The following is a 21,010-nucleotide window of genomic DNA, read 5'->3' on the forward strand; positions in this document are numbered from 1 at the left end:
CTATTCCTAGTCAAGCATTAATATATAAGGACAATATTAATGCATTGAGACTAGCATGTAGGTCAATAGATGACTTAATCTCACAAGTCATGGATATAAGATATCAGGTTGACATATGTGTATATATTAGAGAATATGTACTGAATGACCTTCCATGAAAATATTTCATGGATCGTTATATGAGTGTCATAAACATTCTCATATTAATATTACTATGAATAGTCCTTAAACTTGAAGTCACCATGGTTCCCTACATAAGGAGTTATATACTTTAGTATTAACAAACGTCACCCGTAACAAGGTAGACCATAAAGTTGATCACTGGGTATGCAATAAGTTATGCTGAGGGATGTGAGTAATATAGATAGGATCTATCCCTTCCATATAACGAAAGTGATATTTGTGAGCCCCTTGATTAGTAGGATACAATATGCATAGTTATGATTAAATGAGTCAATATGCGATATTGAGCTTATTTGATTGAGTGTGTCTACTTAGAGATCAAGAAACACAAAGATTGATAAGAGTATGACACACTCTATGCCTCATTGATCAATCTAGATATCAAAAATAGAAGGATTAAGTCATACAAGATAATAGCCACTGAAAGGTTAAGTCAGATCTCAACATTCTCGTCACTTGGATAGCAATCATTTCTTGTTAGATGTCACTCATTGCTTATGTATCTAAATGTTTATTTGGATACATTGCCAATATTACGAGAACCTATTGGGTCACACACAAAGAACAAGTCAATGGAGATAGATTCATATAATGGATCATTGGATTAAATCTAATTTAAATTAGACTCATTGAGTTAACTCAATTGGATCCAACTATTGGATTTAGTCCAATTTGAATTAGACTCATTGAGTCAATTGGATTGATGATTAATGAGTTGGACTCATTAAGTGATTTTATGAATTTGAATTCATAAAGAAAGAGGAGTGTACAATTTGAATTACTCATGCATTGGATGCAATGGATGAAGAGTAAATAATTTGAATTGCTCATGCATTGGATGCATTGGATTCATTGGATGAAGACAAATATTAATGTCCATTAAGGCAATTGACATTAAGGCATAAGGCAATTTCATGAATCTATAAAAAGGGGTTTTTTGATTCATTTTCATGATGAGTTTTTGGTGTTCTTGCTCTTCTTCCTCCTCCTCTCTTCACTTGGCCGAAACTTCCAAGAAGGGTTGCTAATACAACCTTTGGTTGTTTCATTATCTACTTTGTGAGTTTGTGAGATGATCCTGTCCGAAAGCTGAACCAACGGACGCTGGGCACGTGGCGCTCCCCTGCTGCTGGTGTGGATCTTCGACTGGTTGCACGAAGCTCCGGCAAACCTGCACAGAAGTCGGGCCGGGAAGGGGTTCCCGGCGGCGACCCTCCGACGCTCAAGTCAGGCAAGCAAGCAGTGGAAGTGGCTCTCGAAATATTAGAACGCTTACCTCCGGCGAAGGATGAGGGCCTTTATATAGGGTAGCAGAGAAGTAAGTGCACACATATCGAGGTGTACACGTGTTTGTAGCCCATACCCCAGTAAGGGTGTGTAAGTGAGCTTACCTGACCCATACTGCTACAGTCCAAGCATGTCCTCGATGGGACATCGAAGCCCCCTGTCACATGATTTGGAGTATAACCATACCACGAAGCATGCCAGCTGTCAGAAGATGTCCCTTGTCTTTTTCCCCGAACTCCTGCCGGTCGTCCGACCGGCCCACGTCCACCTTCCGTCCGACCGGTCATATATGATGGTCCACTCGAGAAATTATCGGTAGTGTTTTGTGGCGACTGTTAGCAGTATGCTTCATGTCTTTGGCTGAGCGTGAGGTCCGCTCGGCCCTACGGTTTTGCTCCATGAGCGCCGGAACCTCGACTTCCATAGGGGTGCTTTTTGCCATCGGCTAAATACCGGGCGGCCGCCCGGTGGGTCAGACCCCTTTCTCCGGTCGGCGTAGTTGGTCCGACCTTCTTCGATGGACCGCCCGGCTCTATGACTTCCACGTGGCGTTGACCCCTTACGAGGGTCCCCTGTTCTTACCGCCGGATCACTTGCCTCCCCTTCAAGTCTAGTCGAAGGAGGCGATTAGTCCGACTGACAAGACTGCGAACCTGGCCGGGCGGCTCCTTAGTGCTAGTATCCTCCGCTCGGCCTACTGCAGAGAAGGCCTTGAGTGAATCAATAGTGGCCTTCATCGGATCTCCTCGTAATCTGCGCCAATCTTCGACATTAAGGTTGAGCATGCGTTCATTAAATGCTTCGAATAGTCGAATGCCACGTGGCGCACTGTCATCACCGTACAGCGGCGGTGGCATGGTGCTTTGATGTGATCGAAGCGATTCGAAATGGACGGCGCGATGCGCGCTTTGATTCCCGTGACCTGGATCCAACGGTGGAGGCCGCCCGGCCTCCCCCCTATAAAATCTTCGTTTGCTCCGCCGCTGCCTCATTCCTCCTCACGCGTGCCCCCAGTTATTCGTCTCGTTCTAGAGCTCCGGCAATTCCGCTTCTGCTTTCCGACGACCTCCGGTGTCTCTTTTCCGCTCCTTCTCATCGTAAGGCCATCTTTCCTTGTTTCCGGTGCTTTCCTTACATTCCTTTTCCATATTTTCATCCTCGGGATATCCTTTCGTTCGCTGTCTTCCTCCTTTTGCCTTTCTGCCTTTTTGATTTCTCCCGCTCGGCTCATGGCTAGTTCTTCTCATCCTGAAGACCAGTCCTTCGGTCCATGGTACACTACCATGCAGTCCCGATTCGAACAGCGGGACTTCGATATTCTGACAGACAATTTCAAAATCCTAGAGGATTTCAAAATTCGCTTAGCTGGTCCCTCCGCTCGGCCTCACAAACCGTCGCGCGGAGCTTTCTGTGTCTTCCGCGACCAATTTACCGCCGGTCTGCGCTTCCCTGTCCATCCGTTCATCATAGATGTTTGTAATTTTTTTGGTGTGCCGCTCGGCAGTCTGGTTCCCAACACCTTTCGTCTCCTATGTGGTGTTGTTGTTTTGTTCAAGATTCACAACATCCCCCTCCGACCGGAGGTCTTTTTTTATTTCTATTACCCCAAACAAGCCGAGCCGGGCACCTTCATGTTCCAAGCTCGACCCGGCTTAGTCTTCTTCAACAAATAACCTACTTCCAATAAACATTGGAAGGATTATTTTTTCTACATACGTATGCCCGATCGGGCCAACTTCCCGACCCAGTGGCAGGTCAGCCTACCCCCCACTCCCGAGCTGAAGAAATTCAAGACCCGACCGGACTACCTCCATGCTGCAAATATGCTAGCCGGTCTGCGCCTGGACATCAATAAGCTCCTTCACGAGGGAGTGATGTACATCTTCGGCCTGAGTCCCATACGGACTCCTCTTCCGACCGGCTTCGGTAAGAATTTTACTTTTGCCTTTGTTTTGATTGCTAACTGATTTCTTTTCTTTCCTTTACAGCGGACATCGTCATGGATTCGGTGATGGCCGGCGTTTTGAAGAGAAAGGCGGCAGTTCTGGAAGCCGCGGCGACCAAGTAAATGGAAACGCTGGGCATCCAGCCGGTCGAATCCCATGAAGGAGAGAGCGGGACTCAAGCTGATTCGGTCGCTCAAGCTTCTCAGCAAAACGTGGCCAGCGGAGCCATTCCCCCCGGAGAACCAACTGCCCCTGAGGAAGGTTCCGCCCGGGATGAGGAGCAGCCTCTACAAAAGAGGCGCCGAGTGGAGACTCCCCTGCGGTCGGCTACCTCCGCGGTCCAACCATCCGAGCGGGTCACTGCGACTGCTCGGGGCAAGGCGCCAGAGGCCGAAGTCATTTCATCCGACCGGACGCCTTCTGACTGGGATGAGCCAGCTGCTCCAGTTGAGGCTACTCCGATCAGCACTCTTCTGCTTGCTCGTCATTCAGTCCAACGCTCGACCATTCATTCGCAGTTTTCTACGCCGGCTTCTGATCCCCTTCCGACTGCCGGTCGGACGACCCCCGGCCATGGCCGTACTATACGAGTCTCTCTTCACCTCCCGACTGAAGAGCTGCTGCCCGAGGCCAACCGCCAGACCGCGCCCGAGCACACCATCACTTTGAAGGGGCCTCTAGCCGAGATGTGGGCCGACGCCCGGGAGCGCGTCGCGCTGATCCCCCTTCGCAACTTAGCCAACAGCCACATGCAGGAGGCCACGGGGGTAAGTTCGTTCTCTGAAGTTTTGCCAGCATTTTTCCGATCGGCTACTAACAATTTTCTTTTGCCAGCGATGGGTGGAGGAGATCGCCGTCTCCAATCGCCTAGCCATGGTGGACGAGGAGTTGAGACAACTGAAGGCGGCTAGCGGTCTGTCCAGCTCTCAAGGCCCCTCGTATGCTGAGCTGCAAAAGGAGCTGAAGAAAACTCAAACTCTGCTGGCGGCCGAGCAGAAGAAGACAGCCGATCAGGCCCACGCCTTGGCCGAGTCCAAGTGACAAGTCAAGTCGCTCGACACAAAAATAACCCTGGCCACCACTCGGAAAAATACAGCTATCTCCGATCTGGAGAAGAAGAACGTGGAGGCTCGGGGCCTGGAGCTGAAGATAAAGGAGTTGACAGAGCAGCTCGACAGGGAGAAGGCGGGCCGCTCGGCCAACGCGGACAAGATTCAGAATCTGAATGAGGCCCTTACTGGCTCCCAGGCGGCTTTCAAAGAATATCAAGATGCCGAGCCGAGTCGGATCGCTGCCTTAAGACAGAGCTACATCCGCTCGCCTGAATTCTAGGAGAAAATATGCGAGCGAATGTACACAGCCTTCGACTTGGCTATGACCGCCACCACCACTTATCTGAAGTCTAAGGGTCTTCTTCCGGAGTCTACTACTATTCCGGTCGGCGATCAAGTGGCGCTTCTGAGTAACATTCCCAGGGACCTCTATGATTATATTGAGTAGTTTTCTGTAATTCGGCCACTAGCACGGATATCCTTTTTTGTAATTGGGCCGCTCAGCCTAAAGCTTTACCTTTAATGCATTGTTTTCCTTATATTTACTGTCTCCTTTCATAACCAACATGTGTGTTCATCCGCTCCCCCATTATTACTTCTCGTGCTCCCCCAAAAGGGATTTTAACAAAGTAATCGTTGTGATCTCCCCGCTCGGCGAAATATACCGTGTTCTTTGATGGCAGAGCTCGTTTACCAAATGCCAGGTACTTTTGGATACTGGACCAATCGGAGCTTAGAGACGATCGAACGGCATCGAAATCGCGTGCCTCGGGACATTAGATGCTTTACTCCGCTCGGATAATTTATAGACGCCGGCTCGTCTCTCGATTTTTAACGTCGGAGCTCGACGGTCTTCCGCTCGGATGATTTATAGACGTCGGCTCATCTCTCGATTTTTAACGTCGGAGCTCGACGGTCTTCGGCTCGGATGATTTATAGACGCCGGCTCGTCTCTCAATTTTTAACGTCGGAGCTCGACGGGCTTCCGCTCGGATGATTTATAGACGCCGGCTTATCTCTCAATTTTTAACGTCGGAGCTCGACGGTCTTCCGCTCGGATGATTTATAGACGCCGGCACGTCTCTCGATTTTTAACGTCGGAGCTCGACGGTCTTCCGCTCGCATTATAGACCGGACCGTCTCTCGATTTTTAACGCCGGAGCTCGACGGTCTTCCGCCGGATGATTTATAGACGCCTGCTCGTCTATTTTTAGCGTCGGAGCTCGACGATCTTCCGCCGGATTATTTATAGACGCCTGCTCGTCTCTTAACGCTCGGATGATTTATAGACGCCTGCCTCGATTTTAACGCCGAGCTCGGACGGTCTTCCGCCGGATGATTTATAAACGCCGCTCGCCTCGATTTTAACATCGGAGCTCGACGGTCTTCGCTCGGATTATTTATAGACGCCTGCTCGCTCTCGATTTTTAACGTCGAGGTCTTCCGCTCGGATTATTTATAGACGCGGCTCTCGATTTTTAACGGCCGAGCTCGACGGTCTTCCGCCGGATTATTTATAGACGCCGGCTCGTCTCGATTTTAACGCCGGAGCTCGGCGGTCTTCCACTCGGATTATTTAAAGACGGCTCGCCTCTCGATTTTTAACGCCGGAGCTCGACGGTCTTCGCCGGATTATTTATAGACGCCAGCTCGTCTCTCGATTTTAACGCCGAGCTCGGCGGTCTTCGCCGGATTATTTATAGACGCCTCCTCTCGATTTTAACGCCGAGCTCGATGGTCTTCGCTCGGATTATTTATAGACGCCTCGCCTCTCGATTTTTAACGCCGAGCTCGACGGTCTTCCGCTCGGATTATTTATAGACGCCGACTCGTCTCTCGATTTTTAACGTCGGAGCTCGACGGTCTTCCACTCGGATTATTTATAAACGTCGGCTCGTCTCTCGATTTTTAATGTCGGAGCTCGACGGTCTTCCGCTCGGATGATTTATAGACGTCGGCTCGTCTCTCGATTTTTAACGTCGGAGCTAAACGGTCTTCCGCTCGGATGATTTATAGACGCCGGCTCGTCTCTCGATTTTTAACGTCGGAGCTCGACGGTCTTCCGCTCGGATTATTTATAGACGCCGGCTCGTCTCTCGATTTTTAACGTCGGAGCTCGACGGTCTTCTGCTAGGATTATTTATAGATGTCGGCTCGTCTCTCGATTTTTAACGTCGAAGCTCGACGGTCTTCCGCTCGGATTATTTATAGACGCCGGCTCGTCTCTCGATTTTTAACGCCGGAGCCGACGGTCTTCCGCTCGGATTATTTATAGACGCCGGCTCGTCTCTCGATTTTTAACGTCGGAGCTCGACGATCTTCCGCTCGGGCGATGCGTCCGCTCGGGGGGCTTTTCCTTTTCTGTCTTCTCGTCTCGGCCTTTCATCAGAAGAAGATCCCCGATCTCCATGGGTTGCTGCAGCTTCGGGGGTGCGGAATAGGGCCCGATGAAATGCAACGGTGGCCTGCGGTGCTTCCGCTCGGCCACCAGACGCAGACGTTGCTTGCTGCTCCGGCCGCTCGGCTGCTGCTTTCTGTTTTTGCTCCACAAGCTTGGCGGCCCTCAACTCGACCAGAGCGTCAATTTCCTCCGTGGAGAGCGTCACCGTGTGTTGTCGTCTAGTTTCGTCCATTGTTTATGCTCGGATGCAGGACCGTTCCCACAGACGGCGCCAATTTGATCCTGTCCGAAAGCTGAACCAACGGATGCTGGGCACGTGGCGCTCCCCTGCTGCTGGTGTGGATCTTCGACTGGTTGCACGAAGCTCCGGCGAACCTGCACAGAAGTCGGGCTGGGAAGGGGTTCCCGGCGGTGACCCTCCGACGCTCAAGTCAGGCAAGCAAGTAGTGGAAGTGGCTCTCGAAATATTAGAGCGCGTACCTCCGGCGAAGGATGAGGGCCTTTATATAGGGCAGCAAAGAAGTAAGTGCACACATATCGAGGTGTACACATGTTTGTAGCCCATACCCCAGTAAGGGCGTGTCAGTGAGCTTACCTGACCCATACTGCTACAGTCCAAGCATGTCCTCGATGGGACATCGAAGCCCCCTGTCACATGATTTGGAGTATAACCATACCACGAAGCATGCCAGCTGTCAGAAGATGTCCCTTGTCTTTTTCCCCGAACTCCTGCCGGTCGTCCGACCGGCCAACGTCCACCTTCCGTCCGACCGGTCATATATGATGGTCCACTCGAGAAATTATCGGTAGTGTTTTGTGGCGATTGTTAGCAGTATGCTTCATGTCTTTGGCTGAGCGTGAGGTCCGCTCGGCCCTACGGTCTTGCTCCATGAGCGCCGGAACCCCGACTTCCATAGAGGTGCCTTTTGCCATCGGCTAAACATCGGGCGGCCGCCCGGTGGGTCAGACCCCTTTCTCCGGTCGGCGTAGTTGGTCCGACCTTCTTCGATGGACCGCCCGGCTCTATGACTTCCACGTGGCGTTGACCCCTTACGAGGGTCCCCTGTTCTTACCGCCGGATCATGAGATAAATGAGGCTTGTTCGTGTGGATACCATAGAGGTGCAACCACTTGATCACGCTAAGATCCGCATCTAAAGAAACGTTGTTGTCAGGATTGCTAAGGGCCCGCAACAAAGGTATAACTCCTTTTTCATGTAGAAACTTAGTATATGGTTTCCTTTCACATGGATCTTCTGGATAGGAACTAGATGTTTTCCATTGTGCTTTCGCGTATTTAGCACCCTAGTTCCTTACAGTGATATCAGAGCCACTTGCAAAGGCATATACTAAGTCGTAGTAGATTTCATATGTGATATAGAAATTACATGACATGTTTATTATGATTTGTATGATTATGAGCAAGTTTCGGTCAAGAGATTTTTAGCAAGACCATCATGGCATTGCGGCTCATAATTAGTTATTTAAATCATAGTAAATTTTATGTCATAATAGATTGTGAATGTTCTATGATATGATGCATGGTTATTGCCTTTAAACCCCGATGTGATTAGATGTGTGTGTTGTAATTCATAATATGGCCTACGTGTCGTGCCTCTCCTCTTTCATTTTTGTTGTAAATTTAGACTGCACTCAAATGTAACTCAAGTTTTCTTTAGATTTTGTAATATATAAATTAGAGAAGAATAAGTCTACTTGACGACAGTGAAAAAGGGAGAAGGACAACAACACATGATGACCAAGGAAGCACTTGGAGAAGATGATTTTGCCTATGTTGACTTTTCGATCTTCTCATTGGCTTGAAAGGATCATAGAAAATGGGGCCATAACCATGTCATAATTTCTTTTATGCATATATGTGATGTATGCATGATATGCTATGATTGTATGCGATGCATTTGTAGTTAAATCATGATTAGGTCTTTTTAAATATGCCTACCAAAGTTTGATACTCACTTCTAGCTCAATCAATTGTAGTCAGGTTTTGCTAAAGCAAAGTGACTCGATTTATCTTGTTAGAGTGTGACAGGACAATTGTGATGTTCGACTACTAAAACTTTGGGTGTAACTTAACTAAGTTAAGAACTTGAAAGCATATCCTATACGATGAAATTCAAATTATATTAGTCTTAGGCGATTAGCCAAAGCTAACTCAAGATGAGTTATAATGTAAATTTCATAAGATGGGAAAATGAACAAATAGTCTTGTTCACACAATGTTACAAGAGTTACAGATGATGTAATTGGTAAATATTGCCTACCTAAGTTACACTGAGCCTTGGGCAATTGGCCAAAGCTAACTCAAGATGTGGTATAATATAGATCTTGTCCCACATGAATGTTATCATGATTAGATTTAGAGCTAGTAATGTGGGTAAAACCACATCCATGACTTGCTCCTACCAAAGCTTTACAATTTAGTGGGAGAATTATTTAATTGAATGTCTAGTTAAATGATCAAAATATTTCTACACTTTATTATTGTAGATCACCATGCCATCAAAGACGTCAAATACTCTCTCTCTACGATTTGTCATTGATAAGAACAAGCTCAATGGAGCTAACTTCCTAGACTGGTACAGAAACTTGAGAATAGTTCTGAAGCATGAAAGAAAATTGTACGTCCTAGAGCAGCCCATTCCTAAAGCACCCCCACTACTGTCACTAGAGTTGATAAGGATGCTTATAAGAAGCATAAAGATGATGCATTAGATGTATCATGCCTTATGTTCGATACCATGAACTCTGAGCTTCAAAAGCAACATGAAAATATGGATGCTTATGATATGGTTGAACATCTTAGACAACTATATCAAGAAAAAGCAAGCCATGAGAGATTTGAGATCTCCAAGGCTCTATTCAATGCAGAATGTAAGAAGGAAGTCCTGTAGGGCCTTATGTGCTCAAAATGATCGGATATGTGGAGAATCTACAAAGGTTGGGATTCCCACTAAGCCAAAAATTGACCACTGACCTTATTCTGCTAAGTCATTTATATATAATTCGTAAGTTATAGATTTATAAATTTTAAGTCATTTATATTATTTTTATAAATCTTAATACTATGTCTAAATAGAAACCTATATCCATTGTTATATCATTCCATATATATCCACATATATAAAATTCCTAAGTTATAGATTTATAAATGCTAAGTCATTTATATTATTTTTATAAAACTTAATACTAAGTCTAAATAGAAACCTATATCCATAATTATATAATTCCATATATATTTTACTTAGTCATATAAATTTTATTCATGATACATAATAATATATAATTTATAATACTATATTTTCTTAATTAGTTATTATGCGCACGTTCTATATATATTAATCTTATATTTTTCTTATTGAATTATATTTATTCTTTGAAATTTATATTATACATTTTATATTACATAATATATTATCTATATTTTATTTCTATATTAATTAGATGAATAACTTATAATAAAATTTATAAGTCTTTATCAATTTTATACATATTTATATTCTACTATCTTCATAATATAATTAATAAATTCATAATTAAATATGAATTCTAATTACTTGCAATTAATCCCATAAATATCCTTAATTAAATAAATTTGAAATCTAATTAAATTATAATTAATCCAATAAATGTTCTTAATTAAATAAATCTTAATTCTAATTAAATTGTAATTTAATCTAATAAATATACTTAATTAAATAAGTGGTTTCAGATACTACAGTGATGCATTGATACAAGTATCTAAAGTTCAGGCAATGAGCCTATACATCTCATGTCATTCTATGTTTGTGCATGCACAATCAAGGTAGACCTATTATATTTGTGAGATGCTCGATTCCTAGATCTATATGAACATGTTTTCTAAGAATTTGATCTAGACTAAGGCTAAAATTAATTTTAAAATTCTAAGAAAATAGGAATTAAAAAAAAACTATAAGTAAATATTTTTTCCTAGAATTTACAAATTATTTAAAAAAATTATTTTGAAAATAACAGTCCTAGTCTATCATACACATTCCTAACTTTCGTTGTAAGTTGCTAAATTCAAGTTCAGATAATGGTTTAGTAAATATGTCAGCTAAATTTGATGTTGACTGAACATAGTTGAGTTCAATATCGCCTTTGGCTATATGATCTCTTACAAAATGATGTTTAACTTCAATATGTTTAGTTCTTGAATGATGCACTAGATTTTTGGTTAGTATTATAGAACTTATGTTATCAATAAAGATTTTTGTATATTTATAATTTAAGTTAAAGTCTTGTAATGTGTGTATTATCCATAATAATTGTGCTACACACTCACTCATAGCTATATATTCTACCTCAGTTGTAGATAAAACAACAAAATATTATTTTGTACTAAACCAGCTGATAAGTGATGGTCCAAGTAATTGACATCCACCATTTATACTTTTTCTATCTAGTTTAGAGCCAATATAGTCTAAGTCAGAATATCCTAAATGGTCAAAATTAGTTGTCCTAGGGTACCACATTCCTATATTTTGTGTATCTTTTAGATATTTGAAGATTCATTTAACAAGTTTGAGATGGGACTCCTTAGCACAGGTCTGATATCTAGCACACATACGAACTATAAATACTATATCAGATCGGCTTGCAATTAGGTATAGCATACTATACTTATGGCACTTGTATAATACTTTAAGTCTAATGGTGTTCCATTAGGATCACTATCTATATTTCCATTTACCGCCATTGGTGTTTCTATTTCTTTAGCATTATCCATTCTAAATTTTTTAAGTAATTCTTTTGTATATTTTTCTTGATAAACGTAATTACCTTCGTTAGTTTATTTAATTTGTAAGCCTAAGAAGAAGGTTAATTTACGTACTATGCTCATTTCAAATTCTTATTCCATTAGTTCAATAAACTCTTGTAGAAAGTTTGAGTTTGTAGATCCAAAGATTATGTCATCAACATAGACTTGGGCGATAAAAATATCGGATTTAAAGGTTTTTACAAACAAGGTTGGATCAATTCAACCTTATTTGAATTCTTTTGAAATCAAATGGGTAGATAATCGCTCATACCAAGTCCTAGGTGCTTCTTTTAGGACATATTACACCTTTTTTAATTTGAAAACATAATCAAGGTGTTCTAGGTTTTTAAATCCAGGTGGTTGATCTACATATACTTATTCTTTTATTAATCCATTTAAGAAGGCTAATCTGATGCCCATTTGGTAAAGCTTAAACTCTTTGGCTACGTTTGGTTGGGTATAATGTAATTGAGTTTGTAATGTAATCAAATTTGTAATGTAATGTAATGTAATCCTGATTACATTACTACATTTGGTAATGAAATGTATGTAATCTTTGATTACAAGGGTGATTAAATTCTTTTGTTTGGTGTCCATTATTTTTTATAAGGAATGTAATTCGTATTATTATAAAATGACAAAAATATCCTACGACCTCTACCAGTGAGTGCTACATCTATGTCGGAGTTTGCGGTCACCGCCGCCGCCGCCGACCGCCGCTGTCGCCGGCCGCCGCCGTCGGTCGGTCGCCGGCCGACGCCGGCCGGTTGCCGATCGCCGGCCGGCCATGGGCGGCAACGATGGGCGACGACATATTAGGGGTATATTTGACATTTAAATTTTTGTTAAACGATGACCTTGTAATGTAATCGGATTATAAAGTGTTTGTTTTGTAATCCAGATTACAAAACTTCATTACATTTTGTAATCCAGATTACATTACATTACAAGTTAAAAATGAAACCAAACAAATTAATCAGCCTTGTAATGTAATCTGGATTACATTACAAGGCAGATTACCCCCTACCAAACGCAGCCTTTATGGTCTGCATAGCTTAATAGCATTCTAATGAACTCAAGTCTGGCTAGTAGGGCATAGGATTCATCATGGTCAAGTCTCTCTACTTGACTAAACCCTTTAGCTACTAGTCTAGATTTATTTCTGATAATATTTCCTTTTTCATTTAACTTATTCCTAAATTCCCACTTAGTCTCTATGAATTTCTTATTCATGGATAGTGGAACTAAGTCCCAGACTTGGTTTCTTTCAAATTAGTCCAATTCTTCCTGCACGATAATAATCTAGTCTGGATCAACCAAGGATTCTTCTATTGTTTTGGGTTTAACCTTAGAAATTAAGAATATTTGACTTAGGTTTCTAAATGAGGATCTAGTTTGAACCCTTAGTTCCATATCACCTATTATTTGGTCAATTGGGTGATCTAAACTTACTTTTATTGTTCTAGGCTCAGTTTGTGTTTGTTCATTTTCTAATGGTTGATTTTGTTCATCTTCATATTCGTTTATTGGATTTTCACTTGCTATATTAGGGCTTGCTTTAACGAAGTCAATCAGTTGATATTGAGGTTGAGTTAAACCATATTCTTTGGTAAATTCATAGAATTTTACATTGGTTATTTCTCAATTCTTAGTATGATTTTATTGTAAACTCTATATCCTCTACTGTTTAGGGAATACCCTATAAAGATTCCATTTTCTACTTTTGAAGAAAATTTTTCTAAATATTATTTTCTATTTAATATGTACACAAGACATCTAAATACCTTAAAGTATTTAATATTTGGTAATTTATTATAGTAAATTTCAAATGGAGTTTTATTTTTTTTTTATTGTTGTTCTATTTTGCACATAGTATTCTATACTAACAACTTCTGTCTAGAAATATTTTGGTAGTTGGTATCATTAAGCATTGTCCTAATGGCTTCTTAGAGAGTTCTATTTTTCCTTTTAACTATTCCATTTTGTTGAGGTGTATTAGGACATGTGAATTCTTGATGGTACTCATTTTCTAAACATAATTTAGTAAGCATATGATCTTTAAATTCCCCACTATTATTACTCATAATTCTTTTGATTTTTGAATCTTTTTTATTTTCAGTTTATTTACAAAAATTATTGAATATTTTAAATATTTTATCTTTATTTTTAAAAAATTTAACCCAAGTGAATCTTGAATAGTCATTGATCCTGTCTGAGAGCTTGCGAGATGAAGCACTGGGCGACGACGGGTGATGGTAGATTTTGATACCGATGAACAAAAGAAGATCCGAGAAAACCACAGCGGACCTTACTCTTGAAGACAAGATAACTGATTTGAGAAAACCAAAGCGGATCTTACGGATGATACCTCACGAAAGGGAACGCCGGTGAGATGGCTCCGAGAGTCAGCAAAAAACCGACAGTCCGATGGATGAAGCAATCTCGTGATCCTGCACACAATGAGACTAACCGATAAAGCGTTAGTGACCTAAGACCGGGGTGGGAATCCCTGGCTAGGCCCTCCGACGCTCAAGTTAGTTTCCGACAAGGAGAAAGAGTAATGTGGAAGAAGATGAAAATTAGGGTTTGCGTTGTGTAGGAATGATTACTTACCTGGCCAGTGGAGAGGATTCCCCTTTTTATACCACCTCACTTGACCTCCACAGTCATGAGGTGGACCCCGGTTTGTTGAAGTTGGTTATGAGATGACGTAAGCATCACTTGTAAAAATAGTTTAAGGAATCTTTATTGTACTTCAGATGTACCTTCTTTATCGTTTAGCCAACCTGTACAAGCTTCTAGAAGACATTTCCCGCCAAATTAGTTAAGCCTTCATATAATCACAAAGCATTTCCATATGATTTATGCACTAGAGTTTATAAGGAGTTAAACGATATAAGACTCGGTCAGCCTCTTTCGCTCGCTCGGTCTTCGCTGGCCGAGCACACGGTACCTTGTCTGCTGTAGGTCTAAATGCTTCTTCTACTCGACCGGCTGCTTCGGCCCGGCCTATCCTGACCCGTCGAACCTAGGTACTCGGTTGGTCCTTTTCGCTCGGTTGGCCTCTTTCGCTCGGTTGGTCTTCACCGGTCGAGCACACGGTACCTTGTCTGCTGTAGGGCGAAATGCTTCTTCAACTCGACCGGCTGCTTCGGTCCGGCCTGTCCCGGCTCGCCGAACCTAGATACTCGGTCGGTCCTTTTCGCTCGGTTGGCCTCTTTCGCTCGGTCGGTCTTCGCCGACCGAGCACACGGTACCTCGTCTGCTGTAGGGCTAAATGCTTCTTCTACTCGACTGGCTGCTTCGGTCCGGCCTATCCCGGCTCGCCAAACCTAGATACTCGGTCAGTCCCTTTCGCTCGGTCGGTCTTCATCTACCACACTTATACAAACATTACTGCTTGATTAGTCTTCCTTCCTCCTTTACTGGAAAAATGGATCTATTCTTCATAACCCGTATCCCTAGCCCTCCCCTCAAGTCTAGTCGAAAGAGGTGTAGCCAACTGACTAGATCTAAGTCTGTTTTTATTTCCTTGCCTATCTTTGGTCATGGCTCTGCCACGGCTCTTGCAGTAATCTCATGATCCTTTCTATAGTAGCTCTCGTGACTCCCAGTACGGCAATCCCGTAACCTCCAGTATAGTGATCTCGTGATTCTTTTGGGCTAGTTAAATAGGGCTATGATCTTCCCTTCCTTCTTCACTCGCCTTAATTCTTCTCCATCATATTCCCTTCTCCACACTGAGAGTACAGCTTCAGACCCCCCTTTCTGGAAGCAATTTCTGTTGGAAAAGGCAAAATTTATAGACGAAGCTCCTCAAGCTTCAGATTCAGCTAACTCTCGGCCAACAGAGCTGGAAGTACTTTTGTCAGTCATCCAATTTCAAGCACGGTCAGAAATGGCCTTGAGGAACAAAGTTCATCGAGATCTAGAGCTTCAGGCCAAAGAGTTAACTGCTTCGAAGACTCAACATGCTTCAGAGATATCCATATTAACCAGGGAGGTTCATGTAACTAGCCTGTTAGCGTCGCGATGGTAGCAAGGCCTAGGTCTTCTGCAGGCTAAGGTGGATGCTCTGGAAGCAGAGCTCAAAATGTTCAAGCAGGAAATGGATTGTTCCGTGATATGCCCGAGGGGGTGTGAACAAGTTTGCACCTCCTTTGTTCATGAGACCACTCTTCTTCCTACTTTCTTCTGGGTGTAAAAGAACGTACTAGCTCGTCCAAACGGGGAGGGAGGGGGGCAATTCAGTTGGATGACAGATTTTTCATCCTACCCTCGTACCGGGCAGAATATTCCCACTTCTCCAACCTGGTCGGACTTAATTCTATTGGAGTTGATTTCTGCTGACCTTCCATGGTCTAATGTTTTGAGAGGAAAATGTAATTCTATGTAACTAATCATGTCCAAAATGTGAACCGAACGATTTCTTATATAAGATTGGATGATTTTCTTGGATTCTTCCGGTTGATAAGAATAAACGGGCTTCCTTACTCATTCAAACACTCCACTTTCACTCATTCCTTCATTTATTATTCATAGAAAATTGAATATTTTGACCGGCTTTCTAACAGGGAGATAATATCAGTAGCGTGATCCGTAATGATATCGATGTGAATATGACTCGTTCGGTTATATCCATTATAAATGCTCTTGTACGGATTCTTGACACGTGTTCTCCAATCTTCCCCGCTGATGTACCCGGGTACATGCTTCAACGTCGTCACCCTGTCTTCTCCCTCTCCTGTCAAATCGACGCCTCCCTTTGTGGGTGCACTTTATATCCTATGGTGCTGGTTATTAGTTAATATTCACAGAAACCCTAAACCCTTTATGTTATAATCTCTTCATCTTCTTCCTTGAGTTGTTTCGGTGGTGCCACAGTTTAACCTTTCTCCATCCTTTGTCGATTTTCTTCTTCCGGCTTCTTCCTGTCATCCTCTCCCCAAAAGACCTCAATAAGTGTTTCCCTTCTTTGCTCCTACATTTCTCCATGACTGAAGAATTAGTTTCTGCTTGGTATGCACAAACTCGCTCTACCTTTCGTGAATCTGATCGGTCTGCCCTATGTTCCCGGTATAAAATTCCTCATTCTTTCCGTATTATCGTCCCTAACCCTGAATCTCGTCCCCATCTTCCTCCTAAAAATTGCGTAACCTTATTTAAAGATCAATTAGTAGTTGGCTTACACTTTCCCATCCCTCCTTTTTTGGTAGATATAAGCTGACATTTCGGTATTCCCTTACAACAACTTGCTCCCAATGCCTTTCATTACCTCTGTGGTTTGTACATGCTCTTCCGCCTCCACGACATCCCTCCCATTCTTTAGAATTTTTTCATGTTTTCCTACCCCAAGAAGTCGGATCCTAGGGTTTTCTTGTTTCAGTCTAGACCCAAAATGACTTTCTTCGAAGAAATGTGTTCCTCCATCAAAGCCTGGAAATCGCGCTTCTTTTTCATAGAGTTTCCCGAACCTATCTCCTGGCCTCATTCCTGGACATCTTCTTTCCCTAATTTGCCTGATGTGACGGAGTTGCACAAGCTTCCCTCTTTTGCCACTTATTCCAAGAAGCTATTGGGTCATCGGTTCTTTATTCACAAATGGCTTCGCGATGACCTCTTATATCTCTTTGGATTGAGTCCTGTCAAGGTGGAGCTTCATGGCTCCCTTAGTAAGTTGCTATTTACTTACCTAAACCTCTTTTTTACTAACTAAGATATTTTTTGTTGGGTGCAGTGGAGGCCTATTATGACTCCATGATTGAGCAAAGACTAAAAGTGAGAGATGAAGCGATCAAAGCGAAGGAGAAAGAACTTCTTACAGCTTTGAATTAGCCTCCCTCAACAGAGGTTCCTGCCAGTGTGGGTCAATCTTCTTTCGCAGAGGTTCCCACGGGTACAGAGGGTGCTTCTGTTTCACAGGCTGCAGCCTCGGAGGAGACCCTCAATGATTCCCCAGCGAGGTAGAAATCCCCTCTCCAGTGTCCTCGGAGAAATCTCTTGAGAGAGCTCCTGTCCGGAAGAGGTGTAAACTAACTATTGCCCTTTCTCCCAAAAGGGCATCTTCTTCCATTCCTGAGGATTCCCCTCCTATAGACACAATCCCTGCTTCTCCGGATCTTCCCCTTGCGTCCCTCTACTCGACTCTTGTCTCCTTATCTTCCACAACCCCTTCCACTACTATGGGTAGCTCTGCATCTACCTTTTTTGCGAATTTCCCTATACATACCACTTCAACCACTCAAGGCTCAACCTGTCTTTTTTTTTATCCTCCTTTGGCTCAAACCCATTTATCTTCTATTTCTTCCCTCACCTCCACATTTCCGATAATGCTAGGAGGGTCCCTTAGCACCCTTTGGGAGGAGGTGCGCCAGGCATATGAGGGAACTTCTCATTCAGAGGTAGCCACTCGATTTTCTATTGAGGAGATAAGGGTAACAATATTTTCTTATCTGTATTTATCATGTTTTTACTGATTTGCTAATATACTTTAATTGTGCAGCGCTGGTTACATAACTTGTGTCTATCCCATTTGTTGGATTCTTCCCTTCGGAAGATAGAGACATTAAGGGGGCAGACTTCAAAATTATCCTCAATTCAGGCTTTTGAATAGGTAAACAAGTTGTCTGCCGAGCTTCAAGAGGTTCATTCATTACTTCAGTCTGAGACCAAGAGAGATGATCAATGCAAAATCGAGGCAGAGAATTCTCAGTCTCAATTATAGTTAGTCGCCACTCATAGTGATGAATTGTCCTCCAAACTGGCTGAACAAACGGCCGAAATCTCTCGATTATCTTCCCAGCTATAGTCTTTGAAGGATGGTCATGCTAAAGAGCTAGCTGATCAGTTATCCCAGCTTAATTCGAAAGAGGATGCTTTAAAGGCCGCCCAAGAAGAACTGGCAGACTATAAAGCCAACGAGGATGCCCGGTTCGAGACACGCCAGAAGGCCTTCTTTGAATCTCCCGCCTTCCTGGTCCCCATGTCTGATTTCATCATCAACGATATTCATTTTATACTTAAAGAGGGGGTGGACCAACTGAAGGACTTGAAGTTGGTGGTTGCTGATCCTCCTCCCAGCTTCCCTGATCATAGAAGAATACTGAAGAACCGCCCTCCTGACTTTTATCCCCGCTTTTCATAATTCTTAAAGTGTTGTATCTCTTAAAATGGTACCATGGTTGTTTTAAAACTTGGTTGGGTGTATTTTGATTATTTTTTGGTTGGTTTCACTCCCCGGGTAATATTCCCTTCGCTTGGCTCTTCTCTTTGAGAACATTGATTGAATAATTGTATATGTAAATTAGGCATCCGTTCGATCCTTCTATCGAGGCAAGGTGGACTTATTTGCCTGACCCCCCTCTCAAAAGACAGGGCGAACCTATAAGTTCCCTTCTCCTCATTCGTTCAATATACCCAGACGGACTTTTCCCATCCGCTCGGGTTATCTCACACCTCTCTTGGATTTTCTCGATTATGCGGGCGTCCGTTCCTTCCATACCGACCTAACATCTGAGCACACCTTTCTATCGCATTGACCAGATTAATCTCAAGCATTCACTCGAGCTTACCACTAGAAATCTGTTAAAAGGCGGATCTTCATCCTCCTCGGGCTTTGATATTTACTTGGGATTAGTGTTCTGGGAAATGACGCAACATAAGCGTGCCTCCTTCTGTGTACCCTCTGATCTACCTGCACCTCTACTGGCTTTCCTTCCGTCTTCGTGCTTCCATCTTGCTGTGTGAATCATTTTTATAAGTCGTTGTTTCATAGGTTTTTAGGAAAAAGAACGGAAAGGAGATTAAGGGTTTTTCTCTTCGTCTTCCTCCTCACGCCATTTCCACTATCCCTGTTCAATCAACGACTCCGACCCCCTTCTTCAGTCCTTCGCTTATGATGGCTTCTTCTTCCTCGGCCACTGAATGGTTCGCCATCTGCTCTTCCGACGCTAGTGAGGCAGAGGTTTGTGTGATTGACCTGGATTATGACTTTCCTTCGTATGTAGCCCTTCCTACTCCCGAGGATCGCCCCCACCTTCCTCCTACAAGTAGCATCGCCGTTTTTTGGGAGCAAGTTTTGGCAGGCTTTCGACTTCCTCTACATCCTTTCTTTGTGGATGTAAGTTCCTACTTTGATATACCCTTGAACCAACTCATTCCTCAATCCTTTTCCATCCTATCGGGCTTCATTGTTGTCTCCCATTTACTAGATTTTCCTCCTACTCCTCGCTTGTTCAATCAATTTTTCATCCTCCGTCAAGTAGAGGATAGCCTTTTTAAATTTCAAAGTCGCCCCAAAACCAGTTTATTCTATCACATTCCCCCTCATGCAGAATGGAGACAAAAGTTTTTCTTCTTACAACTTCCTTCTCCTCCCCCCTACCCTATAGTCTGGCGACGGGTTCTTCCTCCTTCTCCCCCTCCGGAGACAAGGTCCATTGACTTGACATTCAGCCCTTCTATGTCAAAGCTACAAGGGGTCAAGTTTAGCTTGCCTCCGTTGATCGTTGAAGGCTTGCTGTTTATTTTTGGAATAAGCTCCGTGGACATAGAATTGAAGGCTTCTTTTGGTGAGTTCAATACTTCTACCCATGCTCATTGATTTCCTATTATCTCTATCTCATCTTCTTAATTCCTGCTTCTTTCAGCTGATGTTGTTCTCCCCGCTTTCATGTACAAACATCTGGGGCTAACTAAGTCAGTTCTAGCCAATTTGGGCGAAGAACTATTGTGGCGGCGTCGACTCAATCCTCGTTCCTCTTCTCTTGGATTGCTTCCTCTTCATGAGGCTCCTGTTGAAGCTGATGAGTCTTCTGAAGAAGAGTCCCTTTATTGTTCATCGTCCGCAACATCTCACCACAAAAAACAATCGTCCTCCAATCGTCATATCTGAATTTACCCAAGCTCTAATTACGCCAGCCGAGATTTCTTACGAAAAAGGTAAGGGACCAGCGCCTCCCAGTCGTTTTCGTCGTAGATTGGCCCTTAACATGATGGGACCCAGTTTGCTAATTTCTACAGTTCCCCCAATTGTCTCTGCTCCTGAGGTAACACCGACCACATCGGAATCTCCTCAGCTTCCCCTCACCTTCTCTCCTTTTCAATCGATGGCGAGGGCTAGAAGAACCCCTTTTAAAAGATCTTCTCATCTTATTTCTCAAAATACTACTTCCGAACCACCTTCTGAATCCCTTCCTCTAGCCCTACCTTCCAACGTTTCTAACCCAAGCGGTCTTATGACTCTAAGCGTTGAGCCCCCACCTTCTTCTTCTGAGTCCTTACCTCCTTCATCTGTTAATCCCTCCTCTTTTGTTCCTCCTAGACTTCTGTTTCGGCAAGCT

This window comes from Zingiber officinale, chromosome 2B (genome assembly GCF_018446385.1).
Source record: "Zingiber officinale cultivar Zhangliang chromosome 2B, Zo_v1.1, whole genome shotgun sequence".
NCBI lineage: Eukaryota > Viridiplantae > Streptophyta > Magnoliopsida > Zingiberales > Zingiberaceae > Zingiber > Zingiber officinale.